This window comes from Mesoplodon densirostris, chromosome 15, assembly GCF_025265405.1.
Source record: "Mesoplodon densirostris isolate mMesDen1 chromosome 15, mMesDen1 primary haplotype, whole genome shotgun sequence".
Taxonomy (NCBI): Eukaryota; Metazoa; Chordata; class Mammalia; order Artiodactyla; family Ziphiidae; genus Mesoplodon; species Mesoplodon densirostris.
In genome coordinates this window covers 6,242,799-6,270,681 of record NC_082675.1, presented here as the reverse complement: position 1 = coordinate 6,270,681, position 27,883 = coordinate 6,242,799, and the positions used below count along the sequence as shown (strand labels likewise).

At 44.5% G+C, this 27,883-nt stretch overlaps 2 protein-coding genes across 7 annotated transcripts in view; one reads left to right on the top strand and one right to left on the bottom strand.

Moving 5' to 3' along the window:
• CCDC92 (coiled-coil domain containing 92) overlaps positions 1-14,492 on the bottom strand; it is a 30,187-nt gene extending 15,695 nt beyond the window's left edge. Inside the window, exons 1-2 of one of the 2 annotated variants that reach the window (XM_060118643.1) lie at positions 14,210-14,492; positions 13,597-13,760 (exon numbers count right to left, since the gene is read on the bottom strand). The gene's annotated coding sequence lies outside the window, so the exon portion shown is untranslated. The remainder of the gene's footprint in view (positions 1-13,596; positions 13,761-14,209) is intronic. The other variant, XM_060118642.1, reaches the window with a different exon arrangement.
• ZNF664 (zinc finger protein 664) overlaps positions 14,418-27,883 on the top strand; it is a 34,454-nt gene continuing 20,988 nt past the window's right edge. For 3 of the 5 annotated variants that reach the window (XM_060118644.1, XM_060118645.1, XM_060118646.1), the window contains exons 1-2: positions 14,920-15,057; positions 15,665-15,799. The gene's annotated coding sequence lies outside the window, so the exon portion shown is untranslated. Of the gene's footprint in view, positions 14,505-14,916; positions 15,058-15,664; positions 15,800-27,883 lie in introns of those variants that run through there. The other 2 variants (XM_060118647.1, XM_060118648.1) reach the window with 2 other exon arrangements.

Here is a 27,883-nt window from a genome sequence, read left to right as displayed (position 1 = left end):
ACAAGAGAGGTATGATACCCATTTTTAAAAAACATCTTTATTGGAGTATAATTGCTTTACAATGGTGTGTTAGTTTCTGCTGTATAACAAAGCGAATCAGCTATACGTATACGATACCCATTTTTTACGGAACTAAGGCTCAGAGGAGTAAGACCTTTGCCTAAGTGTACATGAGCCACATGCAGATCTGCTTCCAAAGGCTGGCACCTCCTCTGCCTCCAGACGTGTGGAGTTTGGAACCAGAAGGTCTCATGACACCTCTGGGAGAAGGTGTCAGTTCTGGGTGCTCTCTGTACCCTGTGGAATGTTCCGTCCCGGTGTGGCCGCTACAGAATGCAGCAGCAGTGACGATGCCGACAGTGACAAGAGTTGCCACTTACCTAGCGTACCGTGTGCTCGGTACTGTGCTGGGTGCTTTCCGTGCCTTCTCATCAAATCCAACAGCTCTGACACAGGTACTTACTATCTTCCCTTACTATCTTCCTATCTTCCTCTGAGACAGGTACTTACTATCTGCTTTGTAGCTCCCTCTTCCCATTTCTGTTTAAGGAGGGAGAAATTGTGCTAACGTAGGTCTACACTTTTATTAGGAAAGATCTAACCCTTGGCTCAGAATTTCTCTTAGCTGAATCTTAAAGCATCCAGTGACAAGACTTTACCAAGGCGTAACTGTCTCCATTGGCTGCAGTCCAGCTGGAAGTAAACTGCAGAGATGAGCTGTACTCAAGGATGAGCCAGAGTGACGCAGCAGGTAGGGATGAACCGCCGGGCTCTGCATCCGGAGCCGGGGTGCTGCAGTTTGATTCCTAGCCCTGCCACTTATTAACGATGCACCTTTGGGCGAGTTATGTACAACTGCCCAAATGGGAAAACTGCCAAATGGGAAAACAGTACCTACTTTATTGGGGTTGTTGTGAAGGTTAAATGAGTTGATCTAAAGAGGCGCTATATCCGGGACGGCCCTGGCGGTCCAGTGGTTAAGACTCCGTGCTTACAATGCAGGGGATACGGGTCTGAGCCCTGGTCAGGGAACTAAGACCCCACATCCCACGTGGCAAAAAAATAAAAATAAAAACATAAGGAGGCGCTATCCAACAGAACGTCCTGCAGTGGTAGAAATATTCTCTTCTGTGCTGTCCAGTGAAGCTCATGGACACATGAGCCACATGAGCTCATGACACACTGAGCCCTTGATGTGTAGCTGGTGTGAACGAGAAAAGGAATTTTTCATTTTATTTATTTTGATTTGAATTAATTCAAACTTAAGTTGTCCCACGTGGCTAGGGGCGACCATATTGGGCGGCGCAGATTTAAAGCGTTTACAGCTCTGCCTAGAACTGCGTACTGGCTGCTGTCGGTGCTCCGGCACGGAGAGCCATCCCCAGGCGCTCCCTGGCTTGCAGCTACACCACTGTGGAGCCCGCCGTGGCTGCGCTCTGCACGGCAAGAACACTTCAGCTGGACTTTATTCTGTCATTAGCATCATCCCGTCCCATCTTGCGTCTTTATAGCACTTGTCACTACCTAAAATGAGGTCATCTGTTGCTGTTTCTTACAGGACTAGAATGTAAGCTCCATGAGAAGAACAAGGGCTTTCTGTCTGTCCCCTGCTATAATACCAGCACCCAGGGAAGGCCTCCCTCTAGTAACCTGAGGTGGTCCTTTAAGAAAGCACTCTCTCTAGTTGAGAATTAGTGGTAATCTCACCCAGTCTCTGGTCTGACACCCCCCCACACAATTAGGTAGTGTATTTTGTATTAGTGACATGAGAGGACTTGGAGATACTTCTCTGACTGGCATGGGAATAAGGCAGAGGAGGAAGGAGAGCTAGTTCATGCATGCCTTTGGGAAGCTTGCAAATAAAAAGGCCAGAAAACTATCAAGCCATGTAAAAATGAAATACAGTTTAATTTCAGTGGGAGGGAAAGTGTGCGCTTGTTCAGGACATCCTGCAGAGCCTGGGACACACGGGATCTCACTGGGTGCAGCTTATGTACACCTGGACAGTTATTCCTGTTAGGGGCCGACCGTGTGGGTTCCTGGCGCTGACATGGGCACAGCACCAAACCCAAGAGGTGGCTCTGCCAGCGTGAACTGGGCTGGCTTTGCGCTTTCTCAATTTTCAGTGGTGGCAGAAACTCAGAAATTCAGGAAATGCGCATGCCGAGCTCTGATGATGCTTTTCCTGGTCAGTGACAGAAAGAGAAAAAAGAGGCCAATGCAGCGACTTTTCCATAAAGCTAACTTTATTCAGTTCAAAGGACAAGTCTTCATTTTCATTTTAGAACCTCCCAATTAAAAAACGCACCGTTCCATGAATTCTACAAGCCTAGAAACCACTCGAGTCGCCAAGAGGCTATGGTGATGGCCAGGAGCTTAACATCAACATTGATTTTGTTTTTTAATTTATCTTTTGGAGTTTACGAGGCGCACTGCAACAGGCCGAACAACCAAGCTTCCTTTTACATATGCACCTCGAGGTTAAAGGTCAAGCCAGCATATGTTCTAAAGTGCTAGCTGTGTACTCAGTCCTATGCCTATAGCTTATTGGGGATATAAGACTCAGCCACCAAAGTACAAAGAAAACAAAGTATAATTAAATCCTCCTGAGGATGCTCAGTAAGGAGCTAGGGGAAGGGTGACCCATCACAGCACCTGAAGCTCCTTCTCAATCACCTGCCTGCCTCTCATATAAGGCTTTGTGAATCCCCGGCAGGTGGGGACCATGCCCCAGTCATTTTAGCGTTCCTGGTACCTTACACACTCCTGGGCACATGGAGGTGCCTAAGAAATGTCGAGTGGCTAAGGACTGCAGGGACCAAGATGGTGTGAAGAGGCTGGGACTGGAGCTGATCCTTAAGGACGGGCAGGGTTTACACAGGAGGAGGTAAGTGAGAATGAAGTGTGGGAAGTCACGGTGAGACCATTACACCGTCTGACGTGGAAAGAACATTCTGGGGAGTGGTGGAAAATAAAGTCAGATAGAAAAGCGAGGACTGGATTTGAGTTGCTTATTAAAAGCCGCTCAGAATAGTTGAGATGGAAGAGAGAGGAAACGGGAAAAGTTGAGCTTTTACCCATTAGAGCCAAAGCTCTACCAGAGGGAATTGAGTCTGGTGGGGATGATGCAGGGGGAAGGGAAGGGAAGGGAAGGGAAGGGAAGTGCAGCAGCAACACAGCCTGAAGCTCCAGGAAATCAGCATAAACATAGTAAACAACAGAACCGCCTTGTACTGAGGGCTCACACTCCAGGCAGCACTGAACTACGCATGTTACAAGCACTCTGACGACTAGACGTCCTCCTCCTATCTCACACATTAGCAAACAAGCTGAAAGGGTTAAAGGACTTCCTTTAAGTCACAGCTAGCAAGTGGCTGCGTGGGGCTTCATCCCAAACCAGGCTGACTCCATGGCCACGCCCTTAGCCATGAACTCCACTGTTCTCCCCAGGTGAAGATGAAAGGCATGCATGCCTTACGGAGCCAGAACATCCTTTGCCCAGTATTCTACTTGTTAAAACTCCTCTTCCGCTCTTTTCTGATCCTTCCCCCATATTTTAAGTTTTAGGCTTCTCCAGTCTACTCTTTTTTGCTCAGTGCTAACCAGGAGAATTCCAGTGCTTATTCTTGATGCTTGTGAAAAAAACATCTCAGAATAAGAGAGAATGTTTCTTCGCTCCTAAAGCTGCAGAAAAGCAGACACTATTCTGGGTTAAGAAGCTAGTTCTGTTAAAGAACCGTAAGCTTACTCTGCTATTCAGTGTGGAAACGTGTGTAAAGATACATACATCTGTTTTATTATCAAACAAGTATTTTAAGACATTTTGACTTCAGAGATTATTGCTGACTCATTTAAAATGTAACAATTTCTAAAAGTTTGCTTTTCTAATTGGTAGCCTTCCTTAATAGTTTATCATCGTAGTAATATAATTTAGAGATATCTCTGTTTTGAAGATACAGAATTTTTTAATTTTTAAATTTTTTAAAAAAATAATCTTTTATTATTAAAACACCTTTAATCCTTTTCTTCTTATATCTTTATGTAAGAGTATAATTGCTTTACAGTGTTGTGTTAGTTTCTGCTGTTTAACAAAGTGAATCAGCTATACGTACACATATATCCCCATATCCCCTCCTGCTTGAGCCTCCCTGCTCTAGACATTTTAGGGCTTCCTGGTTAGTTAGAGGAGGGGCTTGGGATTTCGCTCTTCATACAGAAGGCTGAATTAAGTGCAGACACTAACACTTTCTTTATTCAGATGGAGTTTGAGTCTGCCCGTTCAGATCAACAACTGGTGTGACAACCGGGACGGCTACCAGCATGGGGAGGAGAGAGAGAGGAGGACAGGGGCTCCTTGCTGAGATAAATATAATCCAGCAGAGAGTGGCAAAGGTAACGCCCATCGGGTCTTGCTGAGGAGCTGGCCTGCTTCCGCAATCTGACTGACCTGCTTGGAATACCCTCCACGGAAGATTTTCGTTTTCCTCAGAGAATCTACACAGTCACTGTTTTACAGCTGCTGCAAGATACAGTTGGTTATATTGGTCCAGAGGATACATGGAATTGGTGTGTAAATCTTAGGACTTGAGACAAGGGTAGGCAGTCAGAATTTGAGGGGGAGCATCACGCTGGTGAACCCCGTTTGCGGGTCTGACCGAGTGAGGCCGTGGTGCCCCCGGGGAGACCGGAGGTCTCGAGACACTGGGTTGTCGCAGCTGGGGAAGGGGCACATCTGGCACCTGGTGGGTAGAGGTCAAGGGTGCTGCAGGACAGCCTACGACACGCGGGAGGGCCCTCACGAGGCAGAGCGGTCCTGCCTGATGCCTCAGCACTGGTCGGAGTCAACCTAACCTGAGGCAGGCCTTGTTTGCCTTCCGCCTTGAGGTCTACCCTGCTCTCCTTGGGTTTCCGGGATTGCTAGTAGACCGCGGGTGACGGCGTGCTCAGGAGGGACAGGTCCCAGCCACGTGCAGCCTCCTTCCTGTAACAGAGGGCTCCTGGCCTTGGAGGAAAGGCAACCATCAGTGAGAGACTGACTACCAGGTTGCCTGCTGGAGAGTTTCTTCTCCACGTTTTCAACTCTTGGTGAGGCAAGTGTGCAGAAAGGCACCGCTTTACCGGCCTCACTGTCCTGGGTCGGGATATGTGAATCTCCTTTCTTTTGCTCAGAAGAAAGGGGCTGCGGGTAAAATGTGCCTTAGAATATAATCATTTTCCTCCTGTTATCGGATGGTATGAGATGTTGCTTTTCCTCTGTGAATGCTTAAGTGAACTGAGAAATGGAGAGGGTGAATGTAAGAGAATTCTGAAACCCCCATATAGGGACTCCAGATTTACAGTTATAAAGCTGCATATTTCTGCAGACATTAAATGTATATATCGAAGTTGACCTAATATACACTTTCAACAGGAGTACTCTGATCTAAACAATCAGGGAATCTCTAGGAAATGATGTTTAAAGGCTTTAACATTTCTTGAATGCAAAGGAATTCCTGTTTTTAAGAGGACCACTAAATACTTGCATACATCTTATGAGGCTTCTAAAGACTCCTAAGAAATTTATGAAATCATACCAAAACTCTTAATATTTTACATGTACTGACACTTTAAGAAAAGATTTTCAGGCTGGGAGAAATGAAAGTACAGGCTCCATGGCCACCCAGGAAACCCTGTTTATGAAAAAGGGCCATCATTTAAACTTTGTAATTTGCAGAAATATATTGGAGAAGTTAAAGAAATGTGTTGAGGGCTTCCCTGGGGGCGCAGTGGTTGAGAGTCCGCCTGCCGATGCAGGGGACACAGGTTTGTGCCCCGGTCCGGGAAGATCCCACATGCCGTGGAGCGGCTGGGCCCGTGAGCCATGTCCGCTGAGCCTGCGCGTCCAGGGCCTGTGCTCCGTAACGGGAGAGGCCACAACAGTGAGAGGCCCGCGTACCGAAAAAAAAAAAAAATGTGTTGAGCTGGCAATTTAAAAAATGGTTTTCTGCTTGGAAAAGGTCACTTCCAAAGTAAAAACAATTACTCAGGTTATAAAATCCCAGTTTGGAAATAAGATACAGGTGCAAACTGAAAAGCTATTTATCTTCTTTAAAAAGCTTCTGTACTAAGAACAAGAAAGAAGGTATTCCAGTAGAACATGGAAGACACATGAAGAATTAACTTATTAAAATACTCTTGGGGCAAATCCTTTCGTATATTGTTTAGTGACTTTGGGGATGTAAATGAAGGTTCTGTTTCCCTCTGCTGGGGGATATAAAGGATCACAGTTCACTCTTTCACTGAAGAAAACACCTTTCTCTGAGCCCCTCTGAGCAAGGCACCTCGGAGGTCATCTGGGAGATGGCAACGAATAAAACAGATGCGAACCGGGCCACCACAGACCTGACAGGGGAGAGACAGACGATCCTACACATATCAATTCACACCAAGAAGTGGGATTTCTGCCAAAAGGCTACATTAACCTGAACTTCCTAAATTCCTTACCGACCATTATTTAAGAGTGGGTAAACCTAAACATGAGCATACAACTAAAACGAGCTATAACGTAAGAAACTGGTACCTTTATCATTTGCCTTTTAAAAATCTCAGACAATATTACATTGTGTTAGCCTATGAAACTACTTGCATTAGCTGAGTAATGTTTTAAAATGCCATACTTCTCTGAAAAATTTTTAGTATCAACAACTGCATTAGTTAGTATAAATTATATGTTATTTTCTAAAATCCCTAATTCTCTTTGGACTGATAGTGAGGTAGTTAATAATTTATATTTACCTAAAGACTTGTAAAGAGATTAAAATTCAAATAGGAAAAAACACACCTTATCACCTCACAATCCTTGTCAGTCATCTGCTAGGTATTTTTGAACACTTATTCTTAAAGCCCAAATTAAGAAGGTAAAATCAATTGATATATAATGGGCATCTGACATGTCTGATAACATTTTAAAACCACAATTTAAAATCTCTAGATAATACACTGTCATTTAAATATACTGTTTGGAACCATGTTATGTATGTGTGAATCGAGGTATATTTAAGTAAATCAGTAAAAACTTGTGTATAATTGAGGAGAAAAGAGTAGTAGCTCACAGAAAAGAAAATTATTCTCTGGTATGCAAACTGTTGCCAACAAAGAAGGCTCTGTATTCGTCTTGCCTCTGTAGGGTACGTCCAAAGGCAAGACATATGCCCCCCGTGCAACATGTGATGGATGCTGCTTTTCCTTCTTACTCTTTGTTTCTGACTCTCGTTCTGACTGTGGTCAACTGTGAAAATAGCGAGGGCGCCTCAACTGGGGAGGAACTCACGTTTCTAATGGTCCTCGTGTTACCCTACGTTGGGGGCCATTTTAGAAACATTCTCCCTTTGATGAATAACATGGTGAAGGCTATCTTTGACCAGGCATCCTTTTCAGACTGACCAGTCCCTTCTGGCAGCTCTTATCCAGGCTGTACTTGTCCCGGATCAGGTCCTCCATGGTATAAGGTCCTTTGGAGGCTGGCAGGGAGCCCTTGTAACCAGACATTTTGGCATTCCCCAGACAGCACCTTAGTAGCTCCAAAGAATTTAATTTCATTATCTTGTTCCTGTGCCCATGGCCTTGTACATGCACATGTAAGGGGATGCTAGGGCTAATTCAACAGGAGTGGTATGCTCCAGTTTCCCCAGTGTAGTCCAACAGCATTGCATGAGCTACATTATTTGTCAGGCTCACATCAGGGGAGGGTGTAGACAAAGAGCTCGGCTTAGCTGTCCCCTTCAGGGGGGGTGGCATTTGTAAATATATTCAAATTTGTCTTATTCAAACAGGGAGATGATTTTCATGTGACCATTTAGTAATCTCACCAGATGTAGAAGATACCTATGTACCAAGGCTGACAAATGACCATCAAAAAGACTCCTGAAATATTTTATTTCTGGATTTGGCACATTAAATGTGTCTACTTATAATTGGAGTCCACAATTTACAGGTCAGATTGTAAATAAAGCTGTAAGGCCCTACACATTTGCTGTATCATTCAGAATCAGAAGAGGTGGTTAAATGTCAAGACGAAATTGTGAAAAATAACCTGGCAGGATTATGCAAAAACTGGATGGAAGCAGCCAGATGCCCTACCTATAGGCTGTGAACATGAGAGCTTTAACAAACAAAAAACTGGGACCTTCATCTAAAAAACTGAGTACGCTTATGAGACTTCTAAAGGCAGACTTTTAATGTGCTGGATGAAGCTGTGCTCTGTCACTGGGCAGCATTGATAAAGGGTGTCGACGCATTGCGTGCACAGGTGCAGGAAGCCTGGGTGACGAGGTTCACATCAGGGTTCAACAGTCCGCGATGTCACGTCAACCTTCCCGCAGGGATTTATAGTCCTGTGGGCGACTAATACTAACGTACCAGAGACTCACAGCATCTCTGGTAGGAGACACTGGCCTCAACTGCTTGACAACTTCTAACTTCACTCGGTTTTCCTCTAAGGCTCAGAGATGGATAATCTGCTTCCCACTTGAGTTTCAGACTTGTGATGATAAGCTGCCCAGGAAGGTCCAGTCCCGGTGGCCCCCGAGCCTACGTGGGAAGGCACGCTACTCCACCCGCAGCCTGCTGCGGGGGAGAAGTCAATGCACCTTTCCAGACGCAGTCAATGATCATCCTCAACGGCTCTGAGTTCCATCCTACAACTGTGGATGAGCCATGAGAACACCTCCTACCTGTCTCCAAGAAGGTCTCACCTCTGGCCATATTTGTTCCAACTTAGATTTTTATTTTGTCTTCCCCCCAAAACCCTGCCTTTGCCCTCAAACAATAAAGTTGGGCTTTGCTCATCTCTGAACCAGGTCCTAATACCACAGCCTTACTACACTGAGAACACTGTTTCTGTCAAAGACTGACTCCAGCACTTTCTTGATGGGAACGAATTCCTCACTTGAAACCCATCACACAATGCGGAGGCTGAGACGGATGACACAGCCTTTCGCTCTGTCATCAAAGACTATGTCCCCGCCTCCCCTGACCCGGTGCAGTGGGGCATGTCTGTGAGCAAGTATCTCAGTGGCTGAAGCTGCTGCTCTGTTCCGCCAGGACCTTCTTGTCTGGTCACCAGGACGTAACCGAAAGAGAAAGATGACTCACTATCAAAGACAAGGATTGACCCCTCCCTGGAAAGAACAGGCCCTACCTAATAACCTCTGCTATGTACTTGTCTATGGGAACAGAAAATTACAAAACAACAAAGCCTTTCTTCATCTTTCTTGTCAACGTGCAAAACGTATTTCTAAAAACTGGATCTGCTCCCAAATACCACAGCCACTGCGGGAAAAATAATACCAGTGCCCTTTACCTGAGTTGACGCTTGTGACCGTTGGAGAGACGGGGGCAAAAAGAAAGCCTCCTTCAGTGTCTGGAGAATGGCAGGAACCTAACCTCCTACACTTGATCATCATAAAAAAAATTAGAGAGAAACCATTAGAAAAATAACGGCAGAATTTTTAATTCTGGATTATTAAGCCACGACAGTGATGGAACTGTACCTCGGGGAGCTAATGTTTTCACACTGACGTTGCACCAGAGATGGCCCTTTAAGAGTATGGTGCCACTCATTTCTAGGTGGAATGTGTAACTTTAAGAAAAACAGTACTGTAATAATGCTGGGAATTAAAATTTATACGTGGCAGCAATGTGTGAGCAATGTCACGTAAGAAATGCCTCATAGGGACTTCCCTGGTGGTCCAGTGGGTAAGACTCTGCACTCCCAATGCAGGAGGCCCGGGTTCGATTCCTGTTTCGGGAACTAGATCCCGTATGCCGCAACTAAGAAGCCTGCATGCCGCAACTAAGAAGCCTGCATGCCGCAACTAAGAAGCCTGCATGCCGCAACTAAGACGTCTGCATGCCACAACTAAAGATCTCGCGTGCCAGCAACTAAAACCTAGTGCAGACTAAATAAATAAATAATTAATTTAAAAATTATTTTTTTAAATGCCTCATAAACCCTCTTACCTACATGGTAAATAACAGGGGTCCAGGGTGCATTTAGAAGTGGGGGGGAGGGAAGGAAATCTCAAGAGCAAAGGATAATGGATCCTATACTATCTAAATGTGACATATTAGGAGTTGTCAAAGAGGCAACAAAGAGAAACATTGTAGCAGCAGAGTATCACGTGCCTAGAATTCCATTTATTAAAAGTGTTCTTCTTTTTCCTCTCCTTTATTGTAAGCTTTAAGCATCTCCGGCTTATTCTTTTGTGCCAGCCGATGGAATTTCACTGCTCAATCCTGAGAATCTGGCCAGGAGAACGAATCTTGAAAAGAGAAGAACACGTCTTCCCTTACAGCTCCAGAGGAGTAGGGACTTCTTGCTTCAAACAGTTATTTCTGATAAAGTGGTGAACTGGGATAATCACAAAAGTATTCATTTCAGTCTGCTCCCCAGCGTGGAAACTCACATAAAAACATCAACTCCTGTTTTCTGATTCACAAAGAAGTCTTTTAAGACATCTGTGAGATGCCTTCAGAGAGCACCGTGGGGAGCTGTAAAATGTAACCCTTCACGTCTAAAAAGGCCACTTTCTAACTGGTTGCCTTACTTGATAATCTGTTGTTCTGCTCATAATATTTAACATAGCATCTGTGATTTTTTTCCCTGAAGGAAGAAATACTTGTAAGATTTCCTTATTTTATTTTTTGGTTTACCAGAAGAACTTGGTATTCTTCTCTTTTCCTTTCGTGCGTAAAGTATAAGTAAACGATGCATCTCTGGTTCAAACAAAATTTTAAAACCTTTGTCTTATTTAAATTATCACACCCAAATTCAGCTGGTGGATAAGAGCCACAAAAGTATTGGACAAACTCATCTGCTAAAGAACAAAAGAGAGGAACTATTTTTTAAAGGTTTTTTAAAATTAATTACACGTATGTATTAATTCAGAACTGTTTTTCCCCTCTCCAACTTCTTCCTAAATTGGAGAGGTCAGAATCTGGTTTAACTCAACTGGCCTCGTTACCATCATGTTCCACTTAAATCCTCGTGCAGACAGCGCTTACTGGGTTCTCCGCTGTTTACAGGAAGCTCTGCCCTGCTCCTGGGCCACAGACAGAGTCCTATCCCCACTGATCCACTTAATACATGTATTGTGATTGACAGTCAATAGCCTAATCTTTGTTATAATAGATAGAGCATCATTCTTATTGTTGATAAATTATCATCCCCAGAGTTCACTTAGTACAAATGGGACACATCTTTTTCTTCTTCAAACACAAAACTCCAATCCACGTAATCTTTTCGGTCCACTGAAATGCTGCTTCTCCTCAGCTGTGTTTTCCCTGCCAACATGTATTTAAAAACGAGGCAGACAAACTGAAAAAAGTCCAGTGCAACTTACTGTTAGTGGATATGAATGGACTTTTTGCTGTGAAATTTGAGTCATGTGTGAGCAATGAAATAAACAGAAACTAAAATGCACAGCAAGCACAAGAATCAGCCCTTAATCAGTATCTTTCAAAAAATAATTTCAGCTAAGAAAAAAATCTATTCACCTGCATAACATGCTGCCTCTCAAAAGAATGACTGACATCATTCCATTTTTTAAAAAAGAGCTTAAAAAGACTCGTCTGCTTGCCTTCATAGAAGAGGGTAATTTTCTTCTTGATTAAATGTTTATTACAGAAAATAAAAGCCAAAAGAAGGAATACAAGTCAGCGTAATTAAGAAGAGTCTTTTAAAATAGAACACTGAATGTGAGGGTGCTTTATTACCTGTAAAGCCCCACACAAATGCAAAGTAGGATTAGAATCACCTCTGATATCAGGGTGGCCTCTACCCCAGTAAAAGTCTTCCTAGGGTTGAAGTAGATGTCTGGGATGTTGTCATGCCCACAACTGCAGAAGCCAGAGTAAGGAATAAAAAAGAACCCCAATGCCCTCCAATCCAGTTGCCACTGGAGTCCCTCAGCGCACCCCCTCACAAGGCCTCTCCCACGCCAGTGTGACACCTCCTAGTGGCCATTCCTGCCCAGCGGGGGACCAGCTTATCTGGAAACTCCGCAGGGAAAGAGCAGCCCCTTTTGTCACTGGAGGTTCTAATCATAAGCAACTTGTGCTTTTATGTCAAAGTGAAGTCTGTCTTCCTATAAGTACGACTTGTCTTCTTTGGAACTTGGGCAAATATAAAATCCCTTTGCTGCATGACAGACCCTGAATACTTGAAGACAATTAGGACACATTCACTTCCCTACCCAACCTTTCTGCAGGTTTAAATGTCAAAGCTGGCGATGTGAAAATTGGTGTCACTAAGCTAGCACCTACCTAACTAGTCTGGAACGTCAATCTGAGTCAAACATTTACTGCACCCTTGGTGTGTGAAGCATATAAAGGCGCCTAGTTTCTGCCCTTTAAGGATACCCAATCCAGTAGCTACAATTAATCTTAGTTAATAAACAAAGTGTGCCCGCTATATCTTAAGAACTTTTTATGGCTGACCTTGTTCCAGATAAAAAAAAACAAGGCTCATGTCTTTTCTTGCCAGAAATATAAGAAAATTATAAATAGAATACAAAAATAAGTATTTCTTAAAAGCCTCAGCACTGTTAACATCAGTATTGCTGCCAATGCACTCCATCAATTAAGTAATGATGATGTTAAAATGAATTTATGCAACGAATGACAGATGAAAGAGTTAAGCGCCCACATGAGTGATTTTCTGTCGTAAGTAAAAGGCTTCATTTAAAAAAAAAAGAATTAACAATAAAAAAGTCTAATTTCCAAGAAACCTGTTTGTTAGACTGTTGTATTTACATGTGCTACAGTAAAAATCTGATATACACAAATTATTGTCTGGTACTTTAGATTTTAAATATACCTAAACTGAATTTACTGAGTAATTATAACATGATGCAGAGGAACAATAAAAACTATTTTATTTTAAGGTTTTTCAATAGTGTGTATGTATACGTAAACATGTGTATACACACATAAACATACCACAAGCTTTAAAACCTTCTCCAAAAATATTTCACATAAGATGAACATTTAGCCAAAAGAAATAAATTCAGAACATCTTTGGAGGTAAAAGTCACTTTAAATGTTAGCATTCTTTTCCTTACCAACGGCAAGAAAATGCAAGGGAATTCTTGACTGTGCAAAACAAAACAATAACAATGCTCTTTAAATAAACGTCAAACTTAAAAGTATTAAAACGTCAATTCTAGCTTTAACACTCTTACAGGTAGGTTTCTGGAAATGTGTAATATATTACCGTATGACAGCCTGGCAGCTTGTATTTTGTTATAAGACCGATTACTGCAACCTAAATTACAGAGCACGATCATACTTCCTCTCAGGCCACTTCATTTGCATAATTGGAATAGATCATACGGCTCAATATCAAAGCTTGAAATTAATACAGGTCAGCATGAAAACGTAAGTTAGATAAACTAGACTAACTCGCTGTAGCAGACGGCAGCTCTGTCGCCGAGCCTGGAGCTCTGCTGCATATTTGCATTATGCTCAGTTTCATGAATCACAAGCAAATCGTTATCTAGGGTAAACTAAAGCCCATATCAAAGCTTTAGAAAGGGGCTGTAAAGATAGAGTACTTACGTAAAGGGTTATCGGGACAGGAGACAATGCAATTTATCTGGGAGGGTCTCTAACGTCCACGGGGTGGTAAAACGCATTTAAATAGGCGATGTGGATTCAGACGGCCTCCTCCCCACAGCATCCCAGACAACGCAGGGCCAGGCCCTCGGGCGCTCCTGGTGCACCTGCAATGCGGATCCCTCACCCTACAATCCCACCCCGGGGCTGGCAGGAGCGGCCCCTGGGCTGCCCTCTCCTTCCCCTTCGGATTGGCTTGGGTGCGCGGTGGGGACGGACTGCAGCCTCGACTGGAGCCCTGGCAAGGGCATCCCCCTCCCCATAACGGGCTGGAAGACCCCGCAGGCAGCCGGCGCGGGGGTCGCTGCGCCTCACTTTTGCCCTCCTTTCCACCTCTTGGTTTTTCCCCCCCGAGATATCTCCGCAAGGGGACACCCTTCCCCAGCCCGTGGGTCGGGAGGACCCCTTCCCCTGCAGTGAGGGCTTTAAAAATTATCTAAATGAGTTTCTGCCGCGACAGATGCCTCCGCCCTCCCGCCGGCGCCCGCAGAGCCTCCCTGCAGGTACCGCCAGGTGAGCGGTGCTGGACTCGGTCACACCTCGGGCCCCGCCTCACCTGAGGGCGCGGCCGTGGCGGTCCTTCAGGCGGCTCCCCCCCTCTGCGCGGTCCTCCGGGCGGGCGGCAGCGGGGGCCGGCGGTCCATGGGCGGGGCGGCGGGCGGGGCTGGCTCCCGGCTCCGGCCCTGCCCCGGCCCGGCCGCCAAGGGAGGTCAGTGGGCACCGCCCGCCGAGCGCATCTCGCCGGCTCCCACCCGAGCGCTCGCCGCGGTGCACGCTGGGAGCGGGGGCCGGGGCGGCGAGGCCTGTCCGCGCTGACCGGGAGGGCGGCCGAGGCGCCGGCGCGGCGGCGGGTCTGTGTCTGCGGGGAGGGGCCGGGGAGGCCGATCGATACTCACTTCCCGGGGAGGGGGCGAGGACCCCTCCTGCAGCTGTGCGGGGTTGGGGAACGGACCGAGGGGAAGGGAGGGTCTGGCCAGTGGGACGCAGGCGCAAAGCTCAGGTGCGGCCGCACTGCGGTTGCCCGGGGTAACGCGGGCCCGGGTGGGGCGCGGGGGAGGAGCAGCGAGGCGGGCGAGCGGGAGCGCGCGCGCGCTGGGCGGTGGGGGTTGGGGGGTACCCAGGACCAGCCTGGGATTGGGGGGAGGGCACGCGCGGGCGGCCAACGGGGGCGGGGGCAGGGGAGGGGGAAAGGGGAGAGGGCCGGGAGGCGCGCATGCGTGCGGCTCCCGCTCCCCTGGGGCTCGCTGGCCTCGTGCGTGCGCACGCGCGCTGTCCCCCGGAGGCGTCTGGGTGTGCGGAGCGCGCGCGCGCGGCTTGGAGGCGCACCTGTGAGGTGTCCCTTGAGGAGAGGGAGGGTGGGTGCGCGGAGTCCGCGGCCTGGGGCGCTTCAACCCCTCACTTGGAGTGAGTTGTGGGGCGGCCGAGCTGCAGTCTCTTTATTTCTTCTCTGAATCAAGGCGGGGGCGGGGGAGGGGGCGGGGGGCGGGGGCCGGGGAGTGGGCTCGGGGTCGGAAGAAGGATGAGTGGATTAAAGAAAAGAAAAACAACCCATCACTTAGGATGGGCCTCGAGCCGGGGCGGGTGCCCGGGCATCGGTGGGAAAGGTCAGAGCAGCTCCGCGCAGCTGGGCGGCCTGGCGGCCACCGGGCCGGCCCCGGGGAGGGCAGCCTGGCCTCTGGCCTCGGCGAGCCGGCGTGGGCCCGCAGTGCCGGGGAGCGGGGAGCGGGGGTTACAGATGGCGGCAGGGTGCGCGGCGGCGGAGGTGCAGCGGCAGGGGCGAGGCCGGGCGGAGGCCCCGCGGGAGCCGGACTCCCGAGCCGGGCTCCATTGTTGTTGGAGCCGAGGGAAGGGGGAGCAAAACAGCTTTAGAAACCCGTGAAGCCGCGCCTTGGAGCCTTTCCAGGCGGGTCCGCGGAGAGGCGGTAATGGCCGCGCCGTGGGATCAGGGAGCCAGGCTCTGCCGCGGAGAAGCTTGGCTGCATGATGTGATGTTGTGTTTTTTTTTTTACAGCGCCTCGCGTCCCAGCAGAGCCAGCCGAGCATCCTACTCAGGTGATGAGGAACCCTCCCGGCACCCAGCGCAGATCGCTGCTGCCTCTGGACGCCTCCATTGTTTGACCATAACAAGGGCCGGATTCTCACCCAGGTAAACTGGATGGCCGCGCCGTCGAGCTCCCTCTCACCTCCCACATCCAAAGGAACCTCCTCTCCTCTTTCAGGACTTTACTCCAGTTTTCTCCCTGTGCCCTGCTTCTGATTAACTCAACATATCCACCTCCCAGACATTTCCCCATCTGGCTTAATCTTCCCGCATCTCTCTGCCAAGTCACCTCTCATTTCCCTCAAAACTCAGCTCCTTTGTGAAACCTTCCTTGCCGAACTCTTAACAACTAAATCTCTCTAGGAGGAGCCTGTTCCGGACTTTTCTAGTTGATAGTTGATTGGTTGTCTTACTGCAACAAAGGAGACTAGATGTTTTTTAAAAATTCTGAGCTATTGTTTTTTTTTTTTAAAGGAACGTTTTGTGATAGTTTATTGTTTTAAAAGGATCGAACTGTTTTTGTTTCTATATTTTGTCCTTTTGGGGGGGGGCCCTACTTCCTTGATGGATGCACAGCTTTTTAGAACAGAAAAATGACCTTCTTGTTCAACCCACAGGTTAATTTAAATTTTAAAAATTAGTTTTAAATTAGCAAAGTAAAGCATTTTCTTTGTAAAAATTAAAACATCACAGAGATGGGCTAAAGTCTTTGACTACAAACCTCTGTCCCCAGAGATAACAATTATTATGTTTGGTGTGTATCCCTCTAGATCTTTAAAAATGTTTTTACGATCTAGAAAATGTGTGTACTTGTATTATCTTTGACTGTTTTAACAAGTACAAGGGTACTCTAGCTTTCAGTTTTAGCATATGATGCATTCACTCATTCTGCAGAATGTTCCATGTTCCATGTTCGAGCACACCATAGTTTATTTAGCCATTTCCTGGATTGACGGCAATTGATGTTTTAACTTTATACTTAAACAGCTTCTTTGGTTGTCGTTCTCTAGTGAAATGAAATTTTAGTGAAGGCAGCACCAATCTACACTAATTCCAGAGCCTAAGCTTTTATGATTGAAGTTCTCTTTGGTTCAGAAATTTACATGTGGGAGCCTCCACCCCTCCCCCCGTTGTAATTGTGACTCTACTACTTTCAAGTCCTGTGACCTTGGGGAGGACATTTAATTACTCTAAACCTCAGTTTTCTTTTCTACAAATGGTGATAATACCTGCTCTATCTATTCCACCAAGTTCAGGCATATGATGTATGTGAAAGTCTTTGTAGAGTGTAAAGTGGTATATAATGTTGATTTTACTGGCCTTTGTGATCTGAAGGAATTTTTAATTTACAATATAATTTATATTTTCTTTTTTGACCAGATATGTATATTACAGAATACTACAGATAGCCAACTTCGAATGCTGTTTAATTTCTGATTTTGCTATATTTTTACCAAGTACTGTTAATACATTAGACTTCTGAAAGAGTATTTTACAAAGCACATTTTTCATAGTGCTTTACATACCTTAAAAATAAGGCATAAAAATTAGTTGCCTGTGAATAAAGTATCAGCAACTTGAACACTACATAAAACTCTCATAATATGTAATCAGAACTTACTTCCTAGTGATGTAAATTTGTGTATGTGTTTTTCTGAAGCAGCAGCAGATTCAGGTTAGTTTTTATGTCCTTTTTGAGTAAAATGGATTCGTACGGAGTTTGCAGGCAGTATCAGAGTTTTAACAGTAAATATTTATTGAATAATGTGATGGGTATCGTTTTAAGATGTAAGAGATACCATAGGGGCTTTGTAGGTGTTTTTCTTTCATTCATATATGCATGAATGTTTGTAGTGTGGTCAGCAAAATCAACTTGACCCTGTTCTCTTGTAATTGATCTATGGGGGGAGAGGAGATCAGAAATTAAACACAATCATGCAGCTGCATGTAGAATCATAAACTGGTATCTGCTATGAAAGTGAAGTAGCATTGGCTATGAGAGAGTATAAAAAGGGGACCAAATTTTAGATTGCAGAAAGAGGGCCCAGGGAAGACTTTTGCAAAAATAAGATTTGAGCTGAGATCTGAAGGGTGAGTAGGCGTCAGTGTAGAATGAGATGGGGGATAATTTTCCAGGCAGGGGAACAGCCTGTAGGAAGGCCCAGAAGGGGGGAAGCTTTGCCCATTCCGGGAACTGAAAGAATGACGTGTGGATAGATTATGGTGGGTGAGGGGCAAGTGTGGCTAGGCAGGGGCCAGATCGTGTAGGGTCTTGTAGGGCAGGTTAAGGATGTTTTATTTCACCCTGAGTGAAATGGGAAACCATTACAAGGATTCGGTTTTAAGTAGGGGAGTGACATAATCAGATTTGCATGTTTAAACAACTACTCCAGCAGCTGCTTGCAGAATGTAGGGGTGGAGAGTCCAAGTGGGGGAGACCAGGTAGGCCATTTCAGAGGCCTTTCTAGAAGAGAGGTAGTCCTCCCCTTCCAGTTCATGTTGACTTTAAACTACCAGCTAAACTAAGGTCAAGATAGGTATTTGATTTTAAAAATAGATAATTGATTTTAAAAATAAATAATTCTTTATTTCTAAAAAGTATTCATAAAAATGCACTTTTTTAATGCAAAAGGCACACATATGTTAAACTAATTGTTCATACTATGCTTAACAGAAAAGTATCAGAGTCAAATTAAAATTTGGGATATTTAACATGTTTTTGGTAAGTTTTGTCAAAGCAGGAATACATGAAATAAGACTGAGGTGAGGCTCTAAAATGAAAAGAAGGGAAATATTTGTAGATGCTATTGGCTTAAAAAAATGAGAATAACAGAAAAAACATTAGACAAAAAAATCGAGAAAGTGACTGGGCGCACAATGTGTGTATAAAATTCATAGCTCTCTGAATACTAAAAATAACCTGGCAGAAACTAAATGGAAAAGCAACCAAAACAGCAGGCTCTGATCACAATGCAACAAAAAACAAGAAACAGGTAAGCACAGCCTCATCGAGACAAGTGCGGTCTGCCTGGAGGAGACCAGAAAATATCCTGAAAGATAAGACAGAATGTCTTAAACAGAAGGACAGGCCGTATTCCTGGATGTGATGTTTAAAAGTTATAGAGGTGCTCTTTTTTGGGTGAACTGGACCGAATAGTGAGTAATGAGGTGGGACAAACCCTATCTGATTGTTTAAACATATTGTAGAATCATGTTTGTTCTGTACAGGTCACTGGAACCTATTCAGCACCCCAGAGATAAACTGTATATGGAAATGTAATAAATGACAAACCATCATGAATGCTCTTCAAATCAGGAAGAAGATATGGAAGTAAATATTAAACATCTGGGAAAAGGAGTTACGCACGCTGAGGTGCACAGAGCACAGGCTTTGCAGTCAGACAGACTTGAACTGGATTATTTTAAGTGAGGAAAATAATACCCACCGTGCAGCTTTTGTGAGAGAGAGAGATACAGGTCTTTGCACCTATGGGGCACTCAAATCTGTTGCTAGTTAAAATCAATGTATTAGACTATGTACACATTTAAAACTTCTTTAAGAAGAAAGAAAACAAAACCCTAGGATTGAAAACTAAACCACAAAGTAGGAAAATATTTATGACAAATGTAAGTGAAGAGTTAATATCTTCAGCATGCAAATAACTCACACAAATCAATGAGGAAAATCATGAAAATCCACACGTGGTTGCAGGATGTGGATAGATAGTTCACTGGATAGAAATATAATTTGTTCAACATTTGGAAAGATGTGTAATCTCACTCATAATCAAATAATTGGTAATTACTCCTGTAGAAAAGTAAAATTCTATTCTCAGTAGCAACAAAACCAGAACACATTTAAGAGTAAAACACAAATGTACAAGAGCTTTATGAAAAAAGTAAAAACCTTTACCTGAAGAATTTAAAAGCTAACCTAAATAAATGGGCAGACATTACATGTTTCTGGAAGGGACGGCATCTTTGTAAAAGATTGCAATACTCCTCAAATTAAACTGTAACTTCAGTGTTATTCCAGTTGAAATCCCAGTGAGACTTATTTCTGGACACTTGATAAATTGCTTCTAAAATTTGTCCAGAGGACTAAATGTGCTAGAGTGGCCAAGAAATTTTTCAAGCGGAAAAATAGTGATGAACGATTAGCCATGCCAGTTATCAAAACATACTGTAATGGTACAGTAATGTAAATGGTGAGCACAAGAATAGACAAGTTGATACATGGACAAGTAGAATCCAGTTACAGACCCATATATATATATATAGGAATTTATTATATAATAAAGTTGGTATTTTGAAACAGTTGGGCAATGGTTGCTTATGCATCGTATGGGGAAAAATGACTATTTAGAAAGAAAGATTCTACTTCCCTATATTCAAAAATGACTTTTATTTGAATTAAAGAACTAACTCAAAGACGAAAACACGTATAAAAGTACTAGAAGAAAATATAAGAGAATTTACTATGTTAGAGGATGTATTATGTTGGGGAGGATGTATTATGTTGGGGAAAATGTTTTTGGGGTAGACCATTTAGGTAAGACCAAGGCCCCAGATCATAAAAGAATGATAAGTTGTAACATCATCAAAGCTGATATTTCTGTGTGACAAAAAAACATCACGAAGTGACAGACTGGGGAAAAAGTTTTGGTAACATGTATAAACAAAGGATAATAGAATTGACACAATTAAGAAATGAATGTAGGATATGAATAGTTCTGAGAGAAATGAAAATATCAAAGCAATGACGGGAAATTCAACCTCACTTGTGATTAGGGGAATGGAAATTAAAACAGTGAGTTTTTTTTTGGGGGGGGGTGGCTCTCAGGCTAAAATTTTAAAAGCTGCCCAAGGATGTAGAGAAAAAGGTACCTCGTATATTCTTGGGAACATAAAATTGGTTCGACCTTTCCAGATGACAGTTAGCTCAAACCTGTCAAAATTTTAAAAACACCCATATGCTTTCATCTAGCAGATACACTTCAAGGAATTGATATTCTAAGAAGAAGATACAAGTTAGTTTGAATGAAGTCTGTCGCAGCATCACTTAGAATGAGGAAAAGCTGAAGGTGAACACAAAAACTTTGGTGCCTGTACACTATGGAATGTTATGTAGCTTTTTAAAAGAGAGGTAGATTTGTATGTATTGACATAGCCTGGATAGATGTCTAGAATATATTTTTGAGCAGGTTTAATTCCGTTTTGTTGTAAGATACAAAACAAAATAGTGTGTGTGGTTGTGTGTGTGTGTGTGTGTGCTGAATAAAAATAGAGACAGATCTAGAAAGATATGTGACTACTGAGGGGAAGAGAATAGGGGAGACTGAATTTTTATTTCTGGGACTGATTTTATGTTTATTCCACAATGTTTTGGATTGTTGAAGTTTTTTTTTTTCTTTTTACGATGAGCATTTACTTTGTAATGAAGATTTTACAATTTCTCACTTAATAAAGGCCTAAATTTAGACTAAAAAATTTTAAGACCTAGGTCTTACGAGGAAGTAACAAAAATGTCCCACTCTTATGTTACATTAGACATATGTATCAAGAGCCTTAAAAGTAATCATATTCCTTGATGTAGCAACCACCTAGGAGCCATCAAAGAAATATTTTTAAATACAGAGAGGCTTTACATACAAAAGATACGTATTGTGGAATTATTTTTAAGGGTGCATTTCCTATAACTTAAGGGTTAAGTTATGGTACATCCACTGGATAATATATTACTGGTCGTTAAAATATTTATGAAGAAAATGTATTAAAGTGCTTATGACAATGTTGAAGGAAGATCAGGATGCAAAATCGCATACGTGATATGATTAAAACTCTTAGTTAAACAGACGTCCCAACAGCCCTCCACAAAAACCTATGATGGAAAAATATCTAGAAGAAATTAAATGAAAATCTTAAAAGTTGTGGATTTTGGGTAGTAGGATGTTGGATGATTTAAAATTTTTTGCTTTTTTTATTTTTCAGGATTATATGTTATTACATCTGTAATTTGTTATTTCATTTATTTTGGAACATTTACTTTTAAAAAATACATCATATCTAGAACATGTGTTAGCTGCATGGTTAATAGATATGTGCCCTTTAAAAAAATAGATCTGTCTTATATATTAAAGTGTCCTCTAAAATGTTCTCTAAAAACTAATATCTAAACATTTTTTGAGTGATACATTTGAAGTTAAGTTTGAATGAATGTTGTCGCTTCCAACTTTTGGAGGAAAATTGCTTCTTAGCAATACGCAGAATAAAAGTAGTTCTCATTTCTTGTAACTGTCGAATCAATGCAGACACTTAAAACATGGGCCGTGGAATTTCCTAGTTTGACTCCTGTTAACTGTCTGTGTTCCTAACACACAGATCCAGTCACAGAGCAAGTTGCATTTAACTGAGTCAGGATGAGTAGGACTTAGCCAGCTGGACCCAAGGGCAGAAGCATCGAGAGCCTGATTATTATGCAGGGCCTGCAAGTGACTCAGCAGAGTGGAGCTCAGGGTACCTTGGGGTGTGCAGTGTAGGTGCGGCTAAAGGGGTTATCCTAAAGGCACGTGCATTTGTTCCCTTGCCAGGGGTTAACTGTGGACCTGCAGTAGGTTCTGTGGACGCGGAGTGGCGTGTGGCCTAGTGGAGGACAAAGCCGAGGAAGTGTGGAGATGGTGGAGATGGTGGAGATGGCCTTGCGGACGTGGCAGGGCCCTGGGGGCACCTAGGAAGGTACCCTGCGTGACCCAGATTTGCGGGTAGGGGTGCCAGTCAGGGGAGGCTTTCTGGAGAAGGTGAGCCCCGAAGGTAAATGGCGGGAACAGCAAGTGTGAGGGCCCAGAGTTCAAAGGAGCGTTGTTGCGGGGAGGGGGCACGGGGAGTGGTTGAGGCCTAGGAGCAGATAAAACCTGCCGAGTCTGAAGAAGTTTGGTTTGGCTGGAGCTAGAATCGGAGTGGGCAGCTGTGAGAGATGAACCAGGAGAGGTAAATAGTAGCTAACACTGATCAGAGTTTAGAAGCCTGGGACTTCCCTGGCGGTCCAGTGGTTAAGACTCTGTGCTCCCAATGCAGGGGGCACGGGTTCGATCCCTGATTGGGGAACTAAGATCCCGCATGCCGCATGGCCAAAAACAAAGAAACAAAAAAAAATATATGCCATATGAATAAATTTGGAAATTACACTGAGAATTAATGGAACCCATTGAAAAACTTTAAGCGGGGTAATAAACAATCCATTTTGCGTTTTAGGAAGATTACATTACAGCGGATAGTGGATTAGAGGAAGGCAAGCCTGGAGGCTTTGTAGTGTTCCAGGGGAAGGTGGTGGCCTGAGTGACAGCTGAATGTAGGTGAGGTGGGTGGGTAAATTCAGGAGGAATTGAGGAGATAGAGTGACAGAACTCCGTGAGTGGGAGGAGGGTGGATGGTAACCAGGTTTCTGACTTGGGCAACCGAGAGACTAGTGGACCCATTTACTATAGTAGAGAACAGAGTTGGCTTTGGTGAAGAGATGACAGATGGAGTTTTGGACATGCTGAGTGTATGGGGCTTGTAGGACATGTAGGATCTTCCTGAGAGAATTTGCAAAGAATGATTTTATGATGCAAATACATGCTTTGTTATATGAATGACTGAGTGCTGTGCATAAATCCATTATTAAAAATCAGTGTTTCTGTGTGGCAAGTTTTTCTTGGAATATAATTACACATCTATATATTGTTTAAGATTGGGGTATCTGTCTAGCTTAGACTGGACTGTTGAAGTCTTTTATATGGAGTTAAGACTTCATGACCCTGACTTTGGGTAATACTGTGCTTGCCTTTTGGGCTGGACTGTGACTCTTCGAGCAGGTGGTGGTCCTGTAGTCCGTCGTCCTGTGGTCAGTACTGCTGAATAATTGGAGCGATTTCTATTGATGTTTCCAAACGGGTCGTTCCACACAGAGGTGGGCCAGGACGTAGGCAGAGGGGTGCCCTAGGCCTGCATCCATCCGCAGGTGCCCACCTGGCCGTTAGAAGTTGTCCTAGTCCATTTGGGCTGCTACGACAGAACACCGTCGACTGGGTGGCCGTGACCACAAGTATTTCTTTCTCACAGTTCTGGGGGCTGGGAAGTCCAGGATCCAGGTGCCAGTACATTGAGTGTCTGACGAGGTCCTGCTTCCTGGTTCACAGATGCCATCTTCTCGCTGTGTCCTCACGTGGCAGAGGGGCGAGGGAGTTCTCTGGGGTCTCTTGTATAAGGACACTCATCCCGTCGTGAGGGCTCCTCCCACATGACCTCATCACCTCCTCAAGGCCCCACCTCCCTGACACCATCACACTGGAGTTAGGGGACACAAACATCCAGGCTGTAGCAGAAGTATAGATAGAGGTTGGAGAATCGTTCACAGTGTCCTCACCACGCAGCTGGCATGGAAACCGTGGATGGGTGAGATTGTGTAGACCAGGGTGAGGAGGAGCCCAGAGCAGAGCTGGGGCATATGATCCGTCAAGGAAAAGGTAGGGGAGACCTTTAAGTTCTCAAAAGAATTCATTAGAGAGGAGGAGGATGTCTTAGAGAACATTTGCTTAAAGGAAAGAAAATGCATTTGAAATGGCTTAAGTGAAGGGGCATTTCTGAGGAGGCTACCACGGCATCCGAGGCTGTTTCTTGGCTGAGACCCAGTGGTGGCTGGAACGTCAACAGGAATCAGTGCAGCTGCTCTCTCTGCCTTTGTCCGTCCTGAGTCACCGTCCCTGCCAGTTCACTTTATAGACCCAGACTTTCCACCTCCCAAGTCTAAACTCTCAGGGAAGAGCATGTGATTGGTTCAGCCCAGCTGATTGGGTTCCCTGTTGCAGGGCCTACAGGGGCAGATTCTCCAGGCGGTGAGTGCAGAGGAGGGGCTCAGGAGAGGGCGGTTCCTGGCAGCTGAGGAGGAAGTTCCCCGAAGTGGCAGGGCAGTAGTTTTAAATGTTCACAGATGCGATAAAGGGATAAGGAGTGAAACTAGATTGGGCAAACAAAGTGTTTAGCCTAAGTTTAAAGAATTACCACAGCTAATCCAAATTGGGAGAACTGCAAGAGGGATAACCAGTGGCCATGGTAGATACTCATTTGCACAGAAGTTGGAAGAAGGGAGATTTTCAAAAAAATGAAGTTTAACTCTGGCGTTGTATCAGAAGAATTCAAAGTTTGATTTTAAAAAGCAGTCATGTGTGTTGCTAATACAAAAGCATTTCTACAGCTTTATTCTAACTCTAGAATATGCATTGTCTCTTGTGTCACCTGATACAAGAAATTCAGTGAAGCTCTTCTAGAGCTCATTTATTTTTCATAACCTGCAAGTTCATAAAATAATCATAGCTTATTTCCACATCTTATTTCGCAGCGCCTTCCACAGTATTGTGACAGATCTTGTGAGGAAGCCCTTATTAAAGCCAGTGCAAACGTCTGTCCCAAAGAGGTTAGGTAAATGGTAAAACCATTCATTTGCCTCTTTAGGTAAATGATAAAACAATTCATAAAAATAATCTGAACCCCTTTTCTTCAGAGTAAACCCCATTATGTCCCTCTGGCTTTCAAAATTATTTTTAGATGTGCATGTCAAACGAGTAGGATTAAGCTTGATAGGATTTAAGAATATTTCAATGATTCAAAATACTTGGCATCAGCCAGCAAACATGTCAGGTTTTTAGTTAACCAATATGCAGTAACATTACTTTATCTCTATATTATGCTAGGATTAGGACCTTGTGATAAGCCCCCAGACTCACAATTAGGATCAGGGAACCTGCAGAAAGCAGGTTGTACATATCTGCATGCTGCTTAGCAACGAGTTAGAGGTAGTAATCCACTGTGAAATTCGGTTCAGTTTCTAATGCTGTCTTGTAAATGGCCATGAAGATTTCTGAGCAAGGGTTTGAGCGCCCTCTGGAGGCATTCTGCAGGGTTAAAACACAACTCCTACAAAAGCTTCTCTTTAACAGCCCGAGTTGAGAACGCGTGGACTGGATGGCTGACCTGGTGGGGGTGTAAGTGGGGAGCAGTGAGGGCCGAGGTGGAGCCCACGGGAGCACTGGTGCTTAGGGAGGAGTGGGAGCCTCCAGCGGGCTGAGAACAAGACTGTGCGTGGTGAGAGCGGGGTCACGGAAGGGAGTTCCTGCGAGATGAAGGATGCGCCAGAGGAACGTCAGTGGCGTGGTGGCAGGTGCAGGAGTAAATGGGAAGTGAAGCGATGGAAGTCGGGAAAATAAGCCTTGAAGAAGCCTGGGTGGGGAATGGAGAGAGAACATGGCAGCTAGAGAAGGCATAGGATTGAATATGGGTTTTCCTGAAGACGGAAGAGGCTTTGCGTTGGTCTAAATGCTGAGAGGAGAAAATAAGCAGAGAGCAGATGAAATGGAAAGATGTGTAGGGTGGGGAGGGGGAGAGAGATGGATTTAAAGCTCCCAGCCTGGGAGACTTGTTGGGGGAAGGTGTTGCCTTTTATAGGGACTTTATATGGCGAATTAGTGATTTTCAGTTCATTGTGGGATGACAGGGAGATATTCCTGTTATGAGAGAATGTGGAATTGTCATCATGGAAATGGTTCTCATTCAAGTCAGGCAGGTGGTTGAGCTAAAAAAAAAAATGGAGTCAGGATGTACCTTTAGCGGACACCTGTGTTTAGAAAAAAGGAATAAAATAAATGGTCACTGCCTTCAGCAAGGCCTGAGGAGAGGTGAGAAAGTGCAGGGAACTGGGGACGGAGGAGATGCGTGTAAACTGGAGTCAAAGAGTGAAACGGGAGCAAGGGTCTGGTCTTGAGCTCTGACGAGGAGGGGAATGGTTTTGTTTGTTTGGGTTTTTTTTTTTTTTTTCTGTTTTGTTTGGCTGCACCACACAGCTTGCAGGATCTTAGTTCCCTGACAAAGGATTGGACCCCGGGCCCTCGGCAGTGAAAGCCCGGAGTGCCCTAACCACTGGACTGCCAGGGAACTCCCAGGGAACAGTTTTGCAGAAGAGGCGTCATGGGGGTGGGGTATAGAAGGGGGAGTGGGTGTATGGGGGACAGGACTGGGAAGTGTAGAGGTCTGCAGGGAAGGCCAGCAGAGAAGGTGGGGAGAGGGCAGTGGTCGTAGCTGGAACAGATGGTGAGCTTCTCTGTGCTCACCCAGTGAGAGCCCTAATAAGCAGTGACTGTGGAGAGAGAACGATATTTGCCTTTCTGCTTTTACAGGTATAAGATTTAAATCTTGTGTAACTTGTGAACTACCTCCTATTTTTCTCAGATTAAGAGTCTGGCCAAATGGGAGAGAATGTTTGGCTCTGTTCCTGACATTCATGGGGTCTCTTGCCCAAGGAGAGAGTAAATGTGACCAATTTTTGATTTATTATGCTGACGATGTCCTTCAGACATGCAGGACCATTTGTAGCCTAAATAACGTTTTCCCTTCTTTCTGGTAAAACCAATAGGATGGCTAGTAGAAGTTGTTTGGCTTCATTTTTGTAAAATATTACATTAAGAAAAAATAATAGACTCCTAATTCAGGAGTACCAAAATTACAGTATGTTTAAATTTGGGAGGTGAGGGTTGATTTCTAACTTCAGACTGCTCAGTTTTGAGTAGTAAGGCATAATATTTAAGTGTAAACTTCTGCAAAGGGCAGGGTGGGCAGGTTCCAGCTTACACCCAAGCACGTCTCCTTCCGTGGGACTGGTTTGCAGTCCTTAGAAGGCCTCAGCACTCTTATCTTCGGTGGCCTTTACCATGTCATATATCAAACGTATTAAAAAAAATGTACCCACATCCCACATGAAATTAGCTTATACAAAACTGTGAGTTAAGCTTCATTAGACTAGTTGTAGACATTAAACATTTATTAACTTTGATTTTATGATTTTCTTTTCATATTTTACATCCAGTAAATATTTTTTTCAGGTCTCAAACATTTTCATAGGTCATTGAGATGCTCATAAGCGCTAGGGCCTGTGCCAAAGGAGCCCAGGGGATGAGACCCCCCTGTTCCGTTGCGACGTCTAGGCATGTGTGGCTGGGGTGGACTTGCCAGGAGTCTGTTTGTTGGAGGCACCGAGCTGCCTCCTGGGAAAACTCCATCCTCAGGGGAGCTGAAGTAACTGTTTTAGTTAGCGATTTTCTGTTGCAAGGAGTAGAGATCCATTCCATTTTAGGAAACGGGATATGGTGTAAGGATGCACCT